The sequence below is a fragment of the Arachis hypogaea genome, chromosome 19 (assembly GCF_003086295.3).
Source record: "Arachis hypogaea cultivar Tifrunner chromosome 19, arahy.Tifrunner.gnm2.J5K5, whole genome shotgun sequence".
NCBI lineage: Eukaryota > Viridiplantae > Streptophyta > Magnoliopsida > Fabales > Fabaceae > Arachis > Arachis hypogaea.
This window is the reverse complement of record NC_092054.1, coordinates 86,469,531-86,489,517: the sequence shown is the minus strand read 5'-3', so window position 1 is coordinate 86,489,517 and position 19,987 is coordinate 86,469,531. Positions and strand designations below refer to the sequence as shown.

Below are 19,987 nucleotides of genomic sequence, written 5' to 3'. Positions count from 1 at the left end.
CAATCTTCACTGGGTACTTGCATCACGCTAAAATGAAAGTGTCACACTAAGTTTGGTGTTGCCACTTATCTTTCATGCTATGTACCATGCACACCACTTATTAATGCAATCATATTACCTCTGTTTCTTTCTTGTGCCTTTATTGTGATTCTTAATTTTGCTTGCTTAAACACATGTACTACTAACACTCTATTGTTTAAGACATTCATGAACTATCATAAACCCCATCACCACTGTTTTATTTGTTGCTTGAGGACAAGCAATCATTCTAAGTTTGGTGTGGGAAGGGGAAGAATAGGAAAAAAGTGACAACAACAATAAAGATGAACTACAAGGTTGTAAAGTTTCTTTTCCTCTTATTTATTTCCAGTACATTTAAATTGCATGATTGTCTTCTATTTCCTTTGTATACATGTGTGTTGTGAATAAGCATAGCTTGATTGTTGAATTGTAACATGTGCTTTGACATTATGACTACCATCTTGAGTTTTATGAGTTCAAAAGGAATTTAGTTTCATAATCATAAATAAACAAGGTCATTAAAGAAGAACTTAGCATGGGCATATAAGTATTGGAAGGCTAGCATGATTATTGTTGCTCAATTGCATTTGAATTTGTTTAATTGATGTTTTCATCTAGGACATTTTATGAAATTTTTTAAATCGTGAAAACCTTGAAGAAGCAAAATAAAAATAAACCAAGAAAAGAAAAGGGAAAGAATGATAAAGCTGGAGGCTCTGAGTACCAATGACAATTCATTTGTCAAGTACTTGTGGTGTTTATGTATCAAGTAAAAAGCATGAAAAGAATGAAAAGCTTGTTTCAAGGAAGGAACATAAAGAAAAATATTTCATAAAATGAGCTAGATAGAAGCATCAATCATTTGAATATCTTTTGTGATTGTAGCATGCATAATAAACTAGCCAACCATGAACATAAAAATTGCTACTCTTCTCACCTTGGTTTGTCAAAATCTATTGCATGATTCTTTGTTTGCTTGAGGACAAGCAAAGTTTAAGTTTGGTGTTGTGATGACTTGTATTATTTACCTCTTTTTCTTATCTAAAAAGACCATAAAAAGAGCATAATCTCATTTATCAATGCAATTTCATGAACCAAATGATAAATATTATGGTACATTGCTTTGAAAGGGTTTGTGTTGAATTTCAGGTAAAAAGAAGCAAAAAAATACACAAAAGAAGCAAAGGAAACTGGCGTGCCACTTGGTGCTTGACGTGGCAGAAATTGGCGAGTTAAGAAAATGTTATAAGAGATACGTTGCAAGTACAGTTCTTAACCAACCGAAAATCCACTTATCAATTTAGAAGGGTTGTCACAAAATTAAAATTAAAATCAAGATACTGGGAGTATGAATCCCAGGTCGTCTCCCAACGAGTTGCAGAAAGGTGTGCTATTTTATTAATCAGATATTTTCTAAAATGAGTTGAGTTGGTAAATAGGAAATTAAATTAGAGAATTTATGTAATTTAAATAAAGACCTTGACTGGGAGTAGATTAGTTGAAAGCCCTATTCTTGTTGGAGTACTCTCAAGATTAGTTGGTAATTGAAGGTTGTTCTGCTTAGTTATCCGTTACTAGGTAGAGGAAAGTCAAGCAAGTTGGAAAGCTATTTCTGGTCACAAGTCCTAATCTTCTCCCTTGGGAAGGACTAGTGTCAATGACTAGAGGGCGATCCAATAATAAACTAATTACAATTTTTCTTTTAAGTAATCTAACTCAAGGTTTCCTTTCAATCATCTCCCAATCAAGTTATGGAGCTACTCGCTCATTATGAATGTAAATTTCACAAAATAAGGAAGAGAAATACTGAAAGACATAATAAATGATAATCAAAAGGATCAACTAAAAATAAAAGTAATTCTTGTATAAATAAATTCTAGAAAAAATCCAAGAGTAACTCTGACTAAATAAAGAACATGAAAGAGTAAGTGACAAGTAAGGAAACAAATCCTAATAGCTATGAATGTGTAGAGAGAAAACCTAGAGGAGAGGTGAAATCAGATCTAAAACTAAAAATTATGTGGAATGAATGTTGTCCTCTGGTCTCTGCATGTTCCCTGGCTCTACTCTGTTTTTCTGGGCCAAAAACCGGCTCAAAACAGGGCCCAAAATCGCCCCCAGCGAATTCTGTAGATTCTGCAGATCGCGCATGTCACGCGATCGCGTCATCCAGGCGTTCGCGTCATCCAGCATTTTTCGTTGCCACGCGTGCGCGTCGTCCACGCCTTCGCGTCACTGGTGCAGTTTCCAATGCATCCGCGTCACTGCAATTTCCTCTATATCGCGCGGTCGCGTGAGCCATGAGCCCGCGTCACTCCTTGCTGGTCATCTCCTTAATTTCTTGTGTTCCTTCCATTTTTGCAAGCTTCCTTTCCAATCTCTAAGTCATTCATGGCCTATAGTGCCTGAAATACTTAACACACAGATCACGGCATCGAATGGAATAAAGGAGAATCAAAATACAAAATTAAAAGTCTCTAGGAAGCAAGTTTTCAACCATAAAGTATTTTTAGGAAGGAATTATAAATGCATGCTTATTTAATGAATAAGTGGGTAAAGATTTGATAAAACCACACAATTAAACACAATATAAACCATAAAATAATAGTTTATCAACCTCCCCACACTTAGATATTAGCATGTCCTTATGCTTAGTTGAAGGAGATAAAATAAATGAGTAAAACTCATGCAATGCAATGCAACCTATATATGTGAATGCAACTATATGATTCTTGTCCACTTGATCAAGAGTAAATAAGCTCTTCAAGACAATTACAAATCAAATTCCACTAATTCAATTCTTATACAGTAGCAACAGATAAAAAAAATGCAAGAAGGTAGCTCATGAAAGCAGGGAACATAGAATTTAAGCATTGAACCCTCACTGATGATGTATGTGCACTCTAGTCTCTCTAGTGTATAGGGTAATCACTCTATCCTTCTCTAATCATGCTTTCTAATTTTTTGTTCTTCTCCTAACCAATCAACAACATTGAATATACCAATGCAAATATCATGAGGTCTTTTCAAGGTTGTAATGGGGCCAAGGTAATGGTAAGGATACACATATGGTTAAGTAAGCTTTATAAATTGAATCTTTAATTAACCTTAGCTTTAACCCACAAATATGTACATTCTATATAACTTAAGTTTCATACCTAGCTACCCAAAATTTCTCTTTCACATTTCTTACTCATGTATCAACTTTCATTTTAATTTTATCATACATGCATTGATCTTGGAATTCTTAACTTAACATTGGGGTAATTTTCGTTCCCTTATTTAATTATAGAATATTTTTGGATTTTACTTTTTTTATATATAAAATAACATAAAAATAAACATAGCTTATCAATGCACATAGATTTCTAATTCTTGTAGTTTCACATGAGTAGGTACCCAAATTCCCATTATCTCATCATGACACATTCCCTTGTTATCTTTTGTTCCCACAATTTTCCCATACTTAATTAACACATAATTTTATCTTAAGCTAACTAAAGATTCAATTGGGATATAAAATTATTTTTCCACTTAAGGCTAGTAATGTGGTAAAATAAAAAACAATTAGATTTAAAAGCTCAAAGTGGCTAACAAAGATAATTGCAAGGGTAGGCTTAATTTGGATAAGTGAGCTAAACAAATAATGGCCTCAATCATATGCAAGCATATAAATATATTGAACATTGGACATATAAGATGAAACAAAATATAAATTACAATCATAGAGAAGTAAACACACAAGAACAGAATAATTATGGTTAAATAATGTAACCATGTATAAAGGCTCAAAGTCTCACAGGTTGTGTGTTCTTTAGCTCAAAAACCATGTTCCAAATATAACTTCAAGCAAATTTACCACAAAAGTTAAATTAAAATTAGTGAAATTTTGTTCTAAAAATTAGGGTCTTAGAAGAAACTTATTGTCTTTTCAATCAAGTAGAACATGCATGCAACTAATCTATTATTATGCAATTTATCCTATTCTACAAAAGAAAAATTAACAAAATATCCTATTTTATTGGTGTTAGGGAAGAGAAATTACCTCCGGAAGTCAGGTACTGACCGACCTCCCCACACTTAAGGCTTTACACCGTCCTCGGTGCCATCTGTCAGGAATAAGGGTGGGTTGTTAGCAGTATCTCTACAGTCTGGACTGTCATGGCTCCCTGTGCTGGTAAAGGAAGTGGAGTCCGACGTATCTGAGTCTCTGTATTTTCCCTTAAGTAGCTCCTTGAGGTGTGTGAATCGGCACTTGTTACGGCGCTCTCTTATCTTTGCTTTGTGTTCCTGCCGATCCAAACTTTCATGTATCTGATGGAGCAGTTGAGTGGTTATAGGTGCTTGTGGTGTTGAAGGAGGAATCCCTTCAGCCGGTTCAGTATGCTGGAGGTCTGATGTATTTCCCGTTAGGGACATACTGATCAACCTGTGGAAGCATGGCTTTGGTGTCCCCAGCTCTGTAGGAGACTCCGGCGGTTGAGATGAGATCTGAAACCAAGGCGGGAAAAGGTAAGTTGTCCGCAATTTGTACGTGTCCCATAGCACTCCGGATGTGTCTTGGTAGGTTTAGAGGCTGGTCTGTAAGGATGCACCACAGTAGAACGGCCATGTCTGCAGTGAAGGAGGACTCGTGAGTGCTTGGAAAGATGTAATGGGCCATAATCTGTGCCCATACTCGAGCCTCCAAGGTAAGTGCGGAAGTCGATATTCCCTTAGGACGGGAACGATGGTATCCGTAAATCCATCTGCTGCCAGGTAGTGCGATAACTTTGAGAACAGCGTCCCAGTCAAATTGGTACATCTGGCGCTTGAAGGCGGCTTCTTGAAATGCGTCCGGTCCTTCTGGAATAGGGGGAAGATCTAGAGCTCGTTGAATGGTCTATTCTATAATGGGGACTTGCTTCTGTCAGACAAAGACAGACTGCAGGGTTGGCATGTGAAAATTGGAGTAGAACTCTACTACCCAAGAAAGATTAACCTGCCGTGGCTGTCTCTGGAGGAAACCCCATTGTCTTCGTACAATTTGTGGCTCAACAAATTCAGCAATATGGTTTGGGAGGATAAGAAGGTATTCATTGTTGTAACTCCTTTTTGCCAGGATGGAGAACATCTGCTCACAATAGCGATTGGAAAATCGCGCAGTGTCCTTTGCTGGAAAGGATTTTTCTTTATCATCGTCCTTTATAATCCTCTTAATTCTTTTTGTTGAGGGTTTAACTGCAGTTGAAGAAGGCTCTGCCACTACTGCTCATTTTGTTCCTCTCCTTATTGTTGATTTAGGAGCAGCTTTCTCCTTGCCTTTCTTGGTGGCCATCCTGAAAGGGAGAAAAGAGAAAGTATGTCAAAATGTCAAGGGGTAGAGCAAGGAAGAGGATGGTATGGGTGGTAATCAATGCACATTAAAGATGAATGAAGTTAACACATGGTCATGACTGCATGTGAAAAATTATCATGAGGAATATAGTAAGTGCATAGGGTGACAATTAAATGCAAGGTGTTTATTGGCATGCAGGCAAAGGCATGAGTGGCATAGATCAAGCATTCAATGTCCATGTTAAATTACCACAGAATTCAAACTAACAACCTGTTTGGAATAGCAATTATATTAAATTAATAAAATATAAAAAATGGTTTTGTGAAAAGCAGGCATTTAGAGTGAAAAGAAATCCAAAAATAGTGCACAATGCCATACGGGCGTTTTCACAAACACATAGCATGCATGGTAGGTAAGCTATTGAAAATAATAAGTGGAACATGCAAGCAACCCTTTTAAAAATTAACATAAAATTGCCAAACAAGTTCTTAATAATCCACAAGCAAACCATAGGGAATAATAATGACCCTACTAAATATTTAACACCAATTAAAAGAAAAAGAAAGAAAAAAAATATAGATAATACAAGTAAAAAGAAAAAATAAAAGAAGAAAAGAACATAAATTAAGAAGAAGAATAGAAAGGAAGAGAGGGAAGAAGAAAAGAAAAACCTTATTAATGGTGATGAGAGAGAGAATAGAAAGTGAGAAAGAAGGAAGGAGGAAGAGAGGGAAAGAAAATAATGAGGGGAAAGAAAAAGTAGGATTTGGGGAAGGGAAAGATAAGATATTTGGCAAATTAGGATAAGCTGTGCGCCGCAGGCAACGCGGACGCGTGGGAGACGCGTTCGCGCGACTTGCGCTTAAATGAATTGACGCGGTTGCGTCGGTCACGCGGACGCATGACTCGTTTTGTGCTACTGGCGCGAGGGCAGCCTCGTGCTCGCACAACTCTCTCTTCAAAACATATTTTTGCCAAAATCCAGGGTGACAGGTGCGCAGAAATTGTGATTACACTTTAATTATGTAAAATTCATTGCTCTTTCTTTCCCTGGTAATGGCGCCAAAAACATGATGCCAATACCATGGTTCACAACTTCACACAACTAACCAGCAAGTGCACTGGGTCGTCCAAGTAATACCTTACGTGAGTAAGGGTCGAATCCCACGGAGATTATTGGTATGAAGCAAGCTATGGTCACCTTGCAAATCTCAGTCAGGTAGGGTTAAATGTGATTGGATTAGATAATTAAAAGATAAATAATAAAGGATAGAAATACTTATGTAATTCATAGGTGAGAATTTCAGATAAGCGAGTAGAGATGCTTTCGTTCCTCTGAGCCTCTACTTTCCTGCTATCTTCATCCAATCAGTCTTACTCCTTTCCATGGCTGGCTTTATGTGATATATCACCACTGTCAATGGCTACTTTCGGTCTTCTCTCGGGAAAATGATCCAAATGCCCTATCACGGCACGACTAATCGTCTGGAGGCATCACCCTTGTCAATGGTTTCATCTTATCCTCTCAGTGAAAATGGTCAACACACCCTGTCACGGCACGGCTATTCATCTATCGGTTCTTGATCATGCTGGAATAGGATTTACTATCCTTTTGCGTCTGTCACTACGCCCGGCAATCGCGAGTTTGGAGCTCGTCACAGTCATTCAATCATTGAATCCTACTCGAAATACCACAGACAAGGTTTAGACCATCCGGATTCTCTTGAATGCCGCCATCATTCTAGCTTACACCACGAAGATTCCGATTAAGAGATCTAAGAGATACTCATTCAATTCTAATGTAGAACGGAAGTGGTTGTCAGGCACGCATTCATAGGGAATGATGATGATTGTCACGTTCATCACATTCAGGTTGAAGTGCAAATGAATATCTTAGAAGCGAAATAAGATGAATTGAATAGAAAACAGTAGTACTTTGCATTAATCTTTGAGGAACAGCAGAGCTCCACACCTTAATCTACGGAGTGTAGAAACTCTACCGTTGAAAATATATAAGTGAAAGGTCCAGGCATGGCCGAGATGGCCAGCCCCCAAAACGTGATCACAGGATCAAAATACAATCCAGGATCCAGGATGTCTTAATACAATAGTAAAAGGTCATATTTATAATAAACTAGCTACTAGGGTTTACAGAAGTAAGTAATTGATGCATAAATCCACTTTCGGGGCCCACCTGGTGTGTGCTTGGGCTGAGCTTTAACTCTTCACGTGCAGAGGCTATTTGTGGAGTTGAACGCCAGGTTTTGATCCATTTCTGGCGTTCAACTCTGGTTTTTGATCCCTTTCTGGCGCTGAACTCCAGAATTGGGCAGAGAACTGGCATTGAATGCCAGTTTGCGTCGTCTAAACTTGGGCAAAGGATAGACTATTATACATTGCTGGAAAGCCCTGGGTGTCTACTCTCCAACGCAATTGGAAGCGCGCCATTTCAAATTCTGTAGCTCCAGAAAATCCACTTTGAGTGCAGGGAGGTCAGAATCCAATAGCATCAGCAGTCCTTCTTCAACCTCTGAATCTGATTTTTGCTCAAGTCCCTCAATTTCAGCCAGAAAATACCTGAAATCACAGAAAGACATACAAACTCATAGTAAAGTCCAGAAATGTGAATTTAACATAAAAACTAATGAAAACATCCCTAAAAGTAACTAGATTCTACTAAAAACATACTAAAAACAATGCCAAAAAGCGTATAAATTATCCGCTCATCACAACACCAAACTTAAATTGTTGCCTGTCCCCAAGCAACTGAAAATCAAATAGGATAAAAAGAAGAGAATATACTATAAATTCCAAACTATCAATGAAACAGAGCTTCAATCATATGAGCGGGACTTATAGCTTTTTGCCTCTTGAATAGTTTTGGCATCTCACTTTATCCATTGAAGTTCAGAATGATTGGCATCTATAGGAACTCAGAGTTCAGATAGTGTTATTGATTCTCCTAGTTCAGTATGATGATTCTTGAACACAGCTTCTTTATGAGTCTTGGCCGTGGCACTAAGCACTTTGTTTTCCAGTATTACCACCGGATACATAAATGCCACAGACACATAATTGGGTGAACCTTTTCAGATTGTGACTCAGCTTTGCTAAAGTCCCCAATTAGAGGTGTTCAGGGTTCTTAGGCACACTCTTTTTTTGCTTTGCACCTTGACTTTAACCGCTCAGTCTCAAGTTTTCACTTGACACCTTCACGCCACAAGCACATGGTTAAGGACAACTTGGTTTAGCCGCTTAGACCAGGATTTTATTCCTTTAGGCCCTCCTATCCACTGATGCTCAAAGCCTTGGGATCCTTTTTATTTACCCTTGCCTTTTGGTTTTAAGGATTATTGGCTTTTTGCTCTTGCCTCTTGGTTTTAAGAGCTTTTGGCTTTTTCTACTTGCTTTTTCTTTTTCTTTCTATTTTTTTTTCGCCTATTTTATTTTTTTTTCTGCAAGCTTTGTTCTTTGCTGCTTTTTCTTGCTTCAAGAATCATTTTTATGATTTTTCAGATTATCAAATAACATGTCTCCTAATCATCATTCTTTCAAGAGCCAACATATTTAACATTCCTAAACAACAACTTCAAAAGACATATGCACTGTTCAAGCACACATTCAGAAAACAAGAAGCATTGTCACCACATCAATATAATTAAGCTAAGTTCAAGGATAAATTCAAAACTCATGTACTTCTTGTTCTTTTGAATTAAAACAGTTTTTATTTAAGAGAGGTGATGGATTCATAGGACATTCATAACTTTAAGACAAAGTTACTAACTACTAATGATCATGTAATGAAGACACAAACATAGATAAGCACATAACATAGAAAATGAAAAGCAGAAGAAATAAGAACAAGGAATGAATCCACCTTAGTGATGGTGGCGTTTCCTTCTTGAGGAACCAATTATGTTCTTAAGCTCTTCTATGTCTCTTCCTTGTCTTTGTTGCTCCTCCCTCATTGCTTTTTGATCTTCTCTTATTTCATGGAGCATGATGGAGTGCTCTTGATGTTCCACCCTTAATTGTCCCATGTTGGCACTTAATTCTCCTAGGGAGGTGTTGATTTGCTCGCAATAGTTTTGTGGAGGAAAATTCATTTGAGGCATCTCCGGGATCTCATGGTGATGAGCTTCCTGCGCCTCTTGAGCTCCATGAATGGGCTCTCTTGCTTGCTCCATCTTTTTCTTAGTGATGGGCTTCTCTTCCTTAATAGGAATGTCTCCTTCTATGAAAGCTCCAGCTGAGTAACATAGATGGCAGATAAGATGAGGAAAAGCTAGCCTTGCCATGGCAGATGACTTTTCGGCTATTTTGTAGAGTTCATTAGAGATGACTTCATGAACTTCTATTTCCTCTCCAATCATGATGCTATGAATCATGATGGCCCGATCCACAGTAACTTTAGATCGGTTGCTAGTGAGAATGATTGAGCATTGAATGAACTCCAACCATCCTCTAGCCACAGGCTTGAGGTCCAATCTTCTTAGTTGAACCGGCTTGCCTTTGGAGTCAATCTTCCATTGAGCTCCTTCCACACATATGTCCATAAGGACTTGGTCCAACCTTTGATTAAAGTTGACCCTTCTAGTGTAGGGGCGTTCATCTCCTTGCATCATGGGCAAGTTAAACGCCAACCTCACATTCTCCGGACTAAAATCTAAGTATTTCCCCCGAACCATTGTAACGTAGTTCTTTGGATCCGGGTTCTTACTTTGATCATGGTTCTTGGTGATCCATGCATTGGCATAGAACTCTTGAACCATTAGGATGCCGACTTGTTGGATGGGATTTGTTAGAACTTCCCAACCTCTTCTTTGAATTTCATGTCGGATCTCCGGATACTCATTTCTTTTGAGTTTGAAAGGGACCTCGGGGATCACCTTCTTCTTGGCCACAGCATCATAGAAGTGGTCTTGATGGGCTTTGGAGATGAACCTTTCCATCTCCCATGACTCGGAGGTAGAAGCTTTTGTCTTCCCTTTCCCCTTTCTAGAGGATTCTCCGGTCTTAGGTGCCATCAATGGTAATGAAAAAACAAAAAGCTTATGCTTTTACCACACCAAACTTAGAATATTGCTCGCCGTCGAGCGATAAAAGAAAGAATAGAGGAAGAAGAAGAAGAAAATATGGAGAAGAGGGGTGAAGTGTGTTTCGGCCAAGTAGAGAGGAGAGGGTTGTGTTGTGTGAAAATGAGGAAGAATGGAGGGCTATATATAGGGGAGGGAGGGGAGTTAAGGTTCGGCCATTTAGGGTGGGTTTGGGTGGGAAATTGATTTTGAATTTTGAAGGTAGGTGGAGTTTATGAGGTAGGTTTATGGGGAAGAGTGGATGGATGTGAGTGGTGAAGAAGTGATGGGGAAGAGAGATTGAGGTGATTGGTGAAGGGTTTTGGGGAAGAGTGTTTATGCGATTGTGTGAAAGAGGGGTGAGAAGAAGTGAGTGGAGGTAGGTGGGGATCCTGTGGGGTCCACAGATCCTGAGGTGTTCAAGGATTTACACCCTTGCACCAAATTAGGCATGCAAAATGCCCTTGCACGCAACTCTGGGCGTTCAGCGCCAGGTTGGTGTCCATTTTGGGCGTTCAACGCCCATTTACTGCCATTTCTGGCATTGAACGCCAGAACCATGCTTGTTCTGGGCGTTCAGCGCCAGGATGCTGCCCATTTTGGGCGTTCAGCGCCAGAACCATGCTCTGTTCTGGCGTTGAACGCCAGGCAGATGCTTCCTCCAGGGTGTGATTTTTCTTCTGCTGTTTTTGATTCTGTTTTTAATTTTTCTATTTATTTTGTGACTCCACATGATCATGAACCTATAAAGACATATAACTAAGAAAAATATTGTTAGATAAAAATTGGGTTGCCTCCCAACAAGCGCTTCTTTAATGTCAATAGCTTGACAGTGGGCTCTTATGGAGCCTCACAGATGTTCAGAGCATTGTTGAGACTCTCCAACACCAAACTTAGAGTTTGGATATGGGAGTTCAACACCAAACTTAGAGTTTGGTTGTGGCCTCCCAACACCAAACTTAGAGTTTGACTGTGGGGGCTTTGGTTGACTCTGCTTTGAAAGAAGCTTTTTCTGCTTCCTCTCCATGGATGCAAAGAGAGATCCTTAAGTTGTAAACACAAGGTTGTCCTTATTTAATTGAAGGATCAATTCTCCTCTGTCTACATCAATCACAGCTCTTGCTGTGGCCAGGAAAGGTCTTCCTAGGATGATGGATTCATCCTCTTCCTTTCCAGTATCCAGGACTATGAAATCAAGAGGGATGTAAAGGCCTTCAACCTTTACTAACACGTCCTCTACTTGTCCATAAGCCTGTTTTCTTGAGTTATCTGCCATCTCTAATGAGATTTTAGAAGCTTGCATGCCATATATTCCCAGTTTCTCTATTACAGAGAAGGGCATGAGGTTTATCCCTGAACCAAGGTCACACAGAGCCTTAAAGATCATGGTGCCTATGGTACAAGGTATTATGAACTTTCCAGGATCCTGTCTCTTCTGAGGCAATGTCAGTTGATCCAGATCACTTAGTTCATTGATGAACAAGGGAGGTTCATCTTCCTAAGTTTCAATACCAAATAATTTGGCATTTAGCTTCATGATTGCACCAAGGAACTTGGCAGCTTGCTCTTCAGTAACATCCTCATTCTCTTCAGAAGAGGAATACTCATCAGAGCTCATGAATGGCATAAGGAGGTTCAATGGAATCTCTATGGTCTCTAGATGAGTCTCAGATTCCTTTGGTTCCTCAGAGGAAAACTCCTTATTGATCACTGGACGTCCCAGGAGGTCTTCCTTCTTGGGATTCACGTCCTCTCCTTCACTTACAGGTTCGGCCATGATGCTTATGTCAATGGCCTTGCACTCTCCTTTTGGATTCTCTTCTGTATTGCTTGGAAGAGTACTAGGAGGGATTTCAGTGATCCTTTTACTCAGCTGGCCCACTTGTGCTTCCAAATTTCTAATGGAAGATCTTGTTTCATTCATGAAACTTACAGTGGCCTTGGATAGATCAGACATCTTATTTGATAATCTGAAAAATCATAAAAATGATTCTTGAAGCAAGAAAAAGCAGCAAAGAACAAAGCTTGCAGAAAAAAAAATAGCGAAAAAAAAATAGAAAGAAAAAAAAAAGCAAGCAGAAAAAGCCAAAGCTCTTAAAACCAAAAGGCAAGGATAAATAAAAAGGATCCCAAGGCTTTAAGCATCAGTGGATAGGAGGGCCTAAAGGAATAAAATCCTGGCCTAAGCGGCTAAACCAAGCTGTCCCTAACCATGTGCTTGTGGCGTGAAGGTGTCAAGTGAAAACTTGAGACTGAGCGGTTAAAGTCAAGGTCCAAAGCAAAAGAAAAGTGTGCTTAAGAATCCTGGACACCTCTAATTGGGGACTTTAGCAAAGCTGAGTCACAATCTGAAAAGGTTCACCCAATTATGTGTCTGTGGCATTTATGTATCCGATGGTAATACTGGAAAACAAAGTGCTTAGGGCCACGACGAAGACTCATAAAGTAGCTGTGTTCAAGAATCAACATACTGAACTAGGAGAATCAATAACACTATCTGAACTCCGAGTTCCTAATAGATGCTAATCATTTTGAACCTCAATGGATAAAGTGAGATGCCAAAACTATTCAAGAGGCAAAAAGCTACAAGTCCCGCTCATCTGATTGGAGCTATGTTTCATCGATAGTTTGGAATTTATAGTATATTCTCTTCTTTTTATCCTATTTGATTTTCAGTTGCTTGGGGACAAGCTACAATTTAAGTTTGGTGTTGTGATGAGCGGATAATTTATACGCTTTTTGGCATTGTTTTTAGTATGTTTTTAGTAGGATCTAGTTACTTTTAGGGATGTTTTCATTAGTTTTTATGTTAAATTCACATTTCTGGACTTTACTATGAGTTTGTGTGTTTTTCTCTGATTTCAGGTATTTTTTGGCTAAAATTGAGGGACTTGAACAAAAATCAGATTCAGAGGTTGAAGAAGGACTGCTGATGCTGTTGGATTCTGACCTCTCTGCACTCAAAGTGGATTTTCTGAAGCTACAGAACTCAAAATGGCGCGCAAAAGGGCGTTGAACGCCAGTTCTACGCTGTAGTCTGGAGTTAAACGCCAAAAACACGTTACAAGCCAGAGTTGAACACCAGAAATACATTACAAACTGGCGTTCAACTCCAAGAATGACCTCTCCACGTGGAAACTTCAAGCTCTGCCCAAGCACACACCAAGTAGGCCCCGGAAGTGGATTTATGCATCAATTACTTACTTCTGTAAACCCTAGTAACTAGTTTAGTATAAATAAGACTTTTTACTATTGTATTTGACATCCTGGATTGTATTTTTGATCCTGTGATCACGTTTGGGGGGCTGGCCATTCGGCCATGCCTGGACCTTCATCACTTATGTATTTTTAACGGTAGAGTTTCTACACTCCATAGATTAAGGTGTGGAGCCCTGCTGTTCCTCATGAATCAATACAAAGTACTTCTGTTTTTCTATTCAATTCAACTTGTTCCGCTTCTAAGATATTCATTCGCACTTCAACATGAATGTGATGAACGTGACAATCATCATCATTCCCCCACGAACGCGTGCCTGACAACCACTTCCGTTCCACCTTAGATTGAATGATTATCTCTTGGATCTCTTAATCAGAATCTTCGTGGTATAAGCTAGATTGATGGCGGCATTCATGAGAATCTGGAAAGTCTAAACCTTGTCTGTGGTATTCCAAGTAGGATTCTGGGATTGAATGAATGTGACGAACTTCAAACTCGCGAGTGCTGGGCGTAGTGACAGATGCAAAAGGAGGGTGAATCCTATTCCAGTATGATCGAGAACCTCAGATGATTAGCCGTGTTGTGACAGAGCATTTAGACCATTTTCACAAGAGGATAGGATGCAGCCATTGACCACGGTGATGACTCCAGATGATTAGCCATGCAGTGACAGCGCATCGGACCATTTTCACAGAGAGGATGAAAAGTAGCCATTGACAATGGTGATGTCCTTACATAAAGCCAGCCATAGAAAGGAGTAGGACTGATTGGATGAAGACTGCAGGAAAGCAGAAGTTCAGAGGGACGAAAGCATCTCTATACGTTTATCTGAAATTCTCACCAATGATATACATAAGTATTTCTATCTTTATTCTCTGTTTATTTATTATTATTTTTGAAAACTCCATAACTATTTGATATCTGCCTGACTGAGATCTACAAGATGACCATAGCTTGCTTCATACCAACAATCTCCGTGGGATCGATGATAAACCCATATTTCATGAGTTCTTTTGTGCTTAATTTGAGTGATTTATACAATCCTTCACCTACTTATTCACATTAATTACATGATTTTACTTTCCCTTCCTTATTATGTGATGTAAATGAAAAATATGTTTCCTAAGCTTTAAAAATTAATTATTTTAATTACCTTTATTTCCATTCGATGCCGTGATCAGTATGTTGAGTAGTTTCAGATTTTCTAAGGCAGAATGGCTTAAAGGATGGAAAAGGAAACATACTAAAATGGAAGGAGAAAGCAAAACGGAGCTTTAAGAAAACTGGTATTCACACGATCGCATGGATGACGCGATCGCATGCCAAGCACGAATCAGCAGCGACGCGGCCGCATGACTGACGCGACCGCGCGCCTTAAGCAGAACGCATATGACGCGGTCGCATGACTGACGCGACCGCATGGAAAGGAAAAGCTCCAAATGACGCGACCGCGTGACCGACGCAGACGCGTGACAGAGGCCACGCACCAGAAATTACAGAATACGCCCCGAGCAAATTCTGAAGCCCTTTTTGGCCCAGATCCAAGTACAGATAGCATAGACCAGAGGTTATAAAGTGTGGGAATGCACCCATTCAAAGAGAGCTCGCATATTTTACCTTTCAATGATTTAGATTTAGTTGAGAGGGAGATCTTCTCTCTCTCTTTTAGGATTAAGGATTTCTTCTTGTTTTAAGAGTAACTCTGGATCCCAGGTTTAATGTTCTTTTATTTTAGTTTTACTTCTATTTATTTATTCCAACATTTGAATTGATTATTATAACTTGATCTAAGAATTCTTCCATGTTACAGACTATTATTTGAATTAATGATAATTGAGGTATTTTCAGTTTATGATTGTTCTCTTTGATTTAAGTTACCATTGCTTCCCATCTAAGGACATTTTTATTATTCTAGCAATTTTACTTTTTCCCCTTTTGGTTCTGGTTAAGAATTTAGTAACTCAACAGTTATTAAACTCAACATAATTGATAATCGTTATCTTGCTAATTGAGCTGAACTTAAGTAATGCCAATGTTTTCTTAGGAAATAAATAGGATTCAAAGGTCAATTTAATTAGTCCCTTGACTTTCCTTGCCCTGGTACAGGTTGATCAAGTGGAGTTTAGATTCAACTTTCATTATAGTTGAGAGAGATAACTACGTTGGACCTCCAACTTCTCTTACCTTGCCAAAAGTTTGCTTTACACTAATTATTTATTTTTAATTGCCATTTACTTTACCTGTCATTCAAATTACTTGCCTCTCATCTTCTAAACCCCGATTACAACCTCTATAGCCAATAATAAGAACATACTTCCTCGCAGTTCTTTGAGAAGACGACCCGAGGTTTGAATACTCGGTTAAAATTTTTTAAAGGGGTTTGTTACTTGTGACACCCAAAACGTTTGTACGAAGGTATTTTTGTCAGTTTAGAGACTATATCTACAACGCAACTGTTTCTATGAATCTCTTTACTGGTAAAAGTCCTCTCGTTAATCGACCCTTACTCACGTAAGGTTTATTACTTGGACGACTCAGTGCACTTGCTGGTTAGTTGTATCAAAGTTGTGAATGAAAAACGATTTATTAAGACGTGCGTACAGAGTTTTTGGCGCCGTTGCCTGAGATCACAATTTCATGCACCAAGTTTTTGGTGCCGTTGCCGGGGATTGTTCGAGTTTGGACAACTGACGGTTCATCTTGTTGCTCAGATTAGGTAATTTTCTTTTTGTTTTATTTTCAAAAATTTTTCAAAAATCTTCAAAAAATAAAATTTTTTCTCCTTTATTTTCGAAAAAAAATAAAAATTCTTTTCAAAAATTTTTATTATGTTCTTCATAATTTTTAAGAATGAATTCTAGAGTTTCATGAAGCATGTGAAGCCTGGCTGGCTGTAAAGCCATGTCTAAATTTATTTGGATTGGGGCTTCCAACCCAACATTATCAAGAGCAAGCCAGTTGTTGCTAATCCACCTGCTACTGTTCCTGATCCACCTGATTTACATGCTAAAGCTTGGCTGGCTATTAAGCCATGCCTAACCCTCAGATTGGAGCTTTAGACTAAGAGTACAAGATTCCTGGAATTCATATTAAAAATTTTAGAATCCTTATTTTTCTTTTTCACATTAATTTTTGAAAAATCCAAAAAAAAAATATTAGAAAATCATAAAATTCAAAAAAATATTTTGCGTTTCTTGTTTGAGTCTTGAGTCAATTTTTAAGTTTGGTGTCAATTGCATACTCATCTTGCATTTTTCGAAAATTGCATTCATCATGATCTTCAAGTTGTTCTTGATAAACCTTCTTGATTGATCTTCATATTTTATTGTTTTGTGTTGTATGGTGTTTTTCATATGCATTCTTGCATTCATATTGTCTAAACATTAAAAATTTCTAAGTTTGGTGTCTTGCATGTTTTCTTTGCATCAAAAATTTTTCAAAAATATGTTCTTGGTGTTCATCTTGACATTCAAAGTGTTCTTAGTGTTCATCTTGACATTCATAGTATTCTTGCATTCATCACATGTTTTGATCCAAAATTTTCATGCATTGCATCTTTACCATGTTTTTCTCTCTCTTCATTAAAAATTCAAAAATCAAAAAAATATCTTCCCCTTTTTCTTCTCATAAATTCGAAAATTGGAGTTGACTTTTTCAAAATTTTTTTAAAAATCTAGTTGTTTTTATGAGTCAAATCAAATTTTCAATTTAAAAATCTTATCTTTTTCAAAATCTTTTTCAAAAATCAAATCTTTTTCATTTTTCTTAGTTATTTTTGAAAATTTTAAAAATATTTTTCAAAAATCTTTTTCTTATCTTTATCACATAATTTTCGAAAATAACATCATCAATTAATGTTTTGATTCAAAAATTTCAAGCTTGTTACTTGCTTGTTAAGAAAGATTCAAACTTTAAGTTCTAGAATCATATCTTGTGATTTCTTGTGAATCAAGTCATTAATTGTGATTTTAAAAATCAAATCTTTTTCAAAATTAATTTCAATCATATCTTTTCAAAAATATCTTTTTATCTTATCTTTTTCAAAATCATATCTTTTTCAAAAATTTGATTTTAAAATATCTTTTCTAACTTCTTATCTTCTTATCTTTTCAAAATTGATTTTCAAATTTGTTTCAACTAACTAATTAAGTTTTTGTTTGTTTCTTATCTTTTTCAAAACTACCTAACTAACTCCCTCTCTCTCTAATTTTCAAAAATATCTCCCTCTTTTTCAAAAATTCTTTTTAATTAACTAATTGTTTCAAAATTCAATTTTAATTTATTTCTTCTTTTAATTTTGGAAAATCACTAACCATTTTTCAAAAATAATTTTCAAAAATTCTCTTTCTCTCTCATCTCCTTCTATTTATTTATTCATCTACTAACACTTCTCTTCATCTCACATCTCTGCTCTCCTCACCCTTGTGTTTCTTTCCTTACATTACATTCTTTTCTTCTTCTTTTCTTGTACTCACACAGGGACCTCTATACTGTAGTAAAAAAGATCCCTATTATTATTTTTCTGTTCCCTCTTTTTCATATGAGCAAGAGCAAGGACAAGAATATTCTTGTTGAAGCAGATCCAAAACCTGAAAGGACTTTGAAGAGGAAACTAAGAGAAACTAAATTACAACAATCCAGTAAGCACCTTTCAGAAATTTTCGAACAAGAAGAGGAGATGGCAGCCGAAAATAATAATAATGCAAGGAGGATGCTTGGTGACTTTACTGCACCTAATTCCAATTTACATGGAAGAAGCATCTCCATCCCTACCATTGGAGCAAACAACTTTGAGCTGAAACCTCAATTAGTTTCTCTGATGCAGCAGAACTGCAAGTTTTATGGACTCTCATCTGAAGATCCTTTTCAGTTCTTTACTGAATTTTTGCAGATATGTGATACTGTTAAGACTAATGGAGTAGATCCTGAAGTCTACAGGCTCATGCTTTTCCTTTTTGCTGTAAGAGACAGAGCTAGAGTGTGGTTGGACTCTTAACCCAAAGATAGCCTGAACTCTTGGGATAAGCTGGTCATGGCTTTCTTTGCCAAGTTCTTTCCTCCTCAAAAGCTGAGCAAGCTTAGAGTGGATGTTCAAACCTTCAGACAGAAAGAAGGTGAATCCCTCTATGAAGCTTGGGAGAGATACAAGCAACTGACCAAAAAGTGTCCTTCTGACATGCTTTCAGAATGGACCATCCTGGATATATTCTATGATGGTCTGTCTGAATTAGCTAAGATGTCATTGGATACTTCTGCAGATGGATCCATTCACCTAAAGAAAATGCCTGCAGAAGCTCAAGAACTCATTGACATGGTTGCTAATAACCAGTTCATGTACACTTCTGAGAGGAACCCTGTGAGCAATGGGACACCTCAGAAGAAAGGAGTTCTTGAAATTGATACTCTGAATGCCATATGGGCTCAGAATAAAATATTGACTCAGCAAGTCAATATGATTTCTCAGAGTCTGAATGGAATGCAAGCTGCATCCAACAGTACTCAAGAGGCATCTTCTGGAGAAGAAGCTTATGATCCTGAGAACCCTGCAATAACAGAGGTGAATTATATGGGTGAACCATATAGAAATACCTATAATCCCTCATGGAGAAATCACCCAAATCTCTCATGGAAGGATCAACAAAATCCTCAACAAGGCTTTAATAATGGTGGAAGAAATAGGTTTAACAATAGCAAACCTTTTCATCATCCACTCAGCAACAGACAGAGAACTCTGAACAAAATACCTCTAATTTAGCAAACTTAGTCTCTGATCTATCTAAGGCCACTGTAAGTTTCATGAATGAAACAAGGTCCTCCATTAGAAATTTGGAGGCACAAGTGGGCCAGCTGAGTAAAAGGATCACTGAAATCCCTCCTAGTACTCTCCCAAGCAATATAGAAGAAAATCCAAAAGGAGAGTGCAAGGCCATTGATATAACCATCATGGCCGAACCTAGAGAGGAAGGGGAGGACGTGAATCCCAAGGAGGAAGACCTCCTGGGACATCCAATGATCAATAAGGAGTATCCCTTTGAGGAACCAAAGGAATCTGAGACTCATCTAGAGACCATAGAGATTCCATTGAACCTCCCTACGCCCTTCATGAGCTCTGATGAGTACTCCTCTTCTGAAGAGAATGAAGATGTTACTAAAGAGCAAGTTGCCAAGTTCCTTGGCGCAATCATGAAACTGAATGCCAATTTATTTGGTAATGAGACTTGGGGAGATGAACCTCCCCTGTTCACCAATGAACTGAATGCATTAAATCAACTGAGATTGCCTCAGAAGAAACAGGATCCTGGAAAGTTCCTGATACCTTGTACCATAGGCACCATGACCTTTAAGAAGGCTCTATGT

At 37.9% G+C, this 19,987-nt stretch overlaps 1 non-coding gene across 1 annotated transcript; it reads right to left on the bottom strand.

Annotated features, from left to right (window-relative positions):
• Positions 1-18,704: 18,704 nt before the first annotated feature.
• LOC112780629 (small nucleolar RNA R71) lies at positions 18,705-18,812 on the bottom strand. The gene has a single exon (XR_003191452.1). It is a non-coding gene; the product is annotated as a small nucleolar RNA R71 (small nucleolar RNA).
• Positions 18,813-19,987: the final 1,175 nt, after the last annotated feature.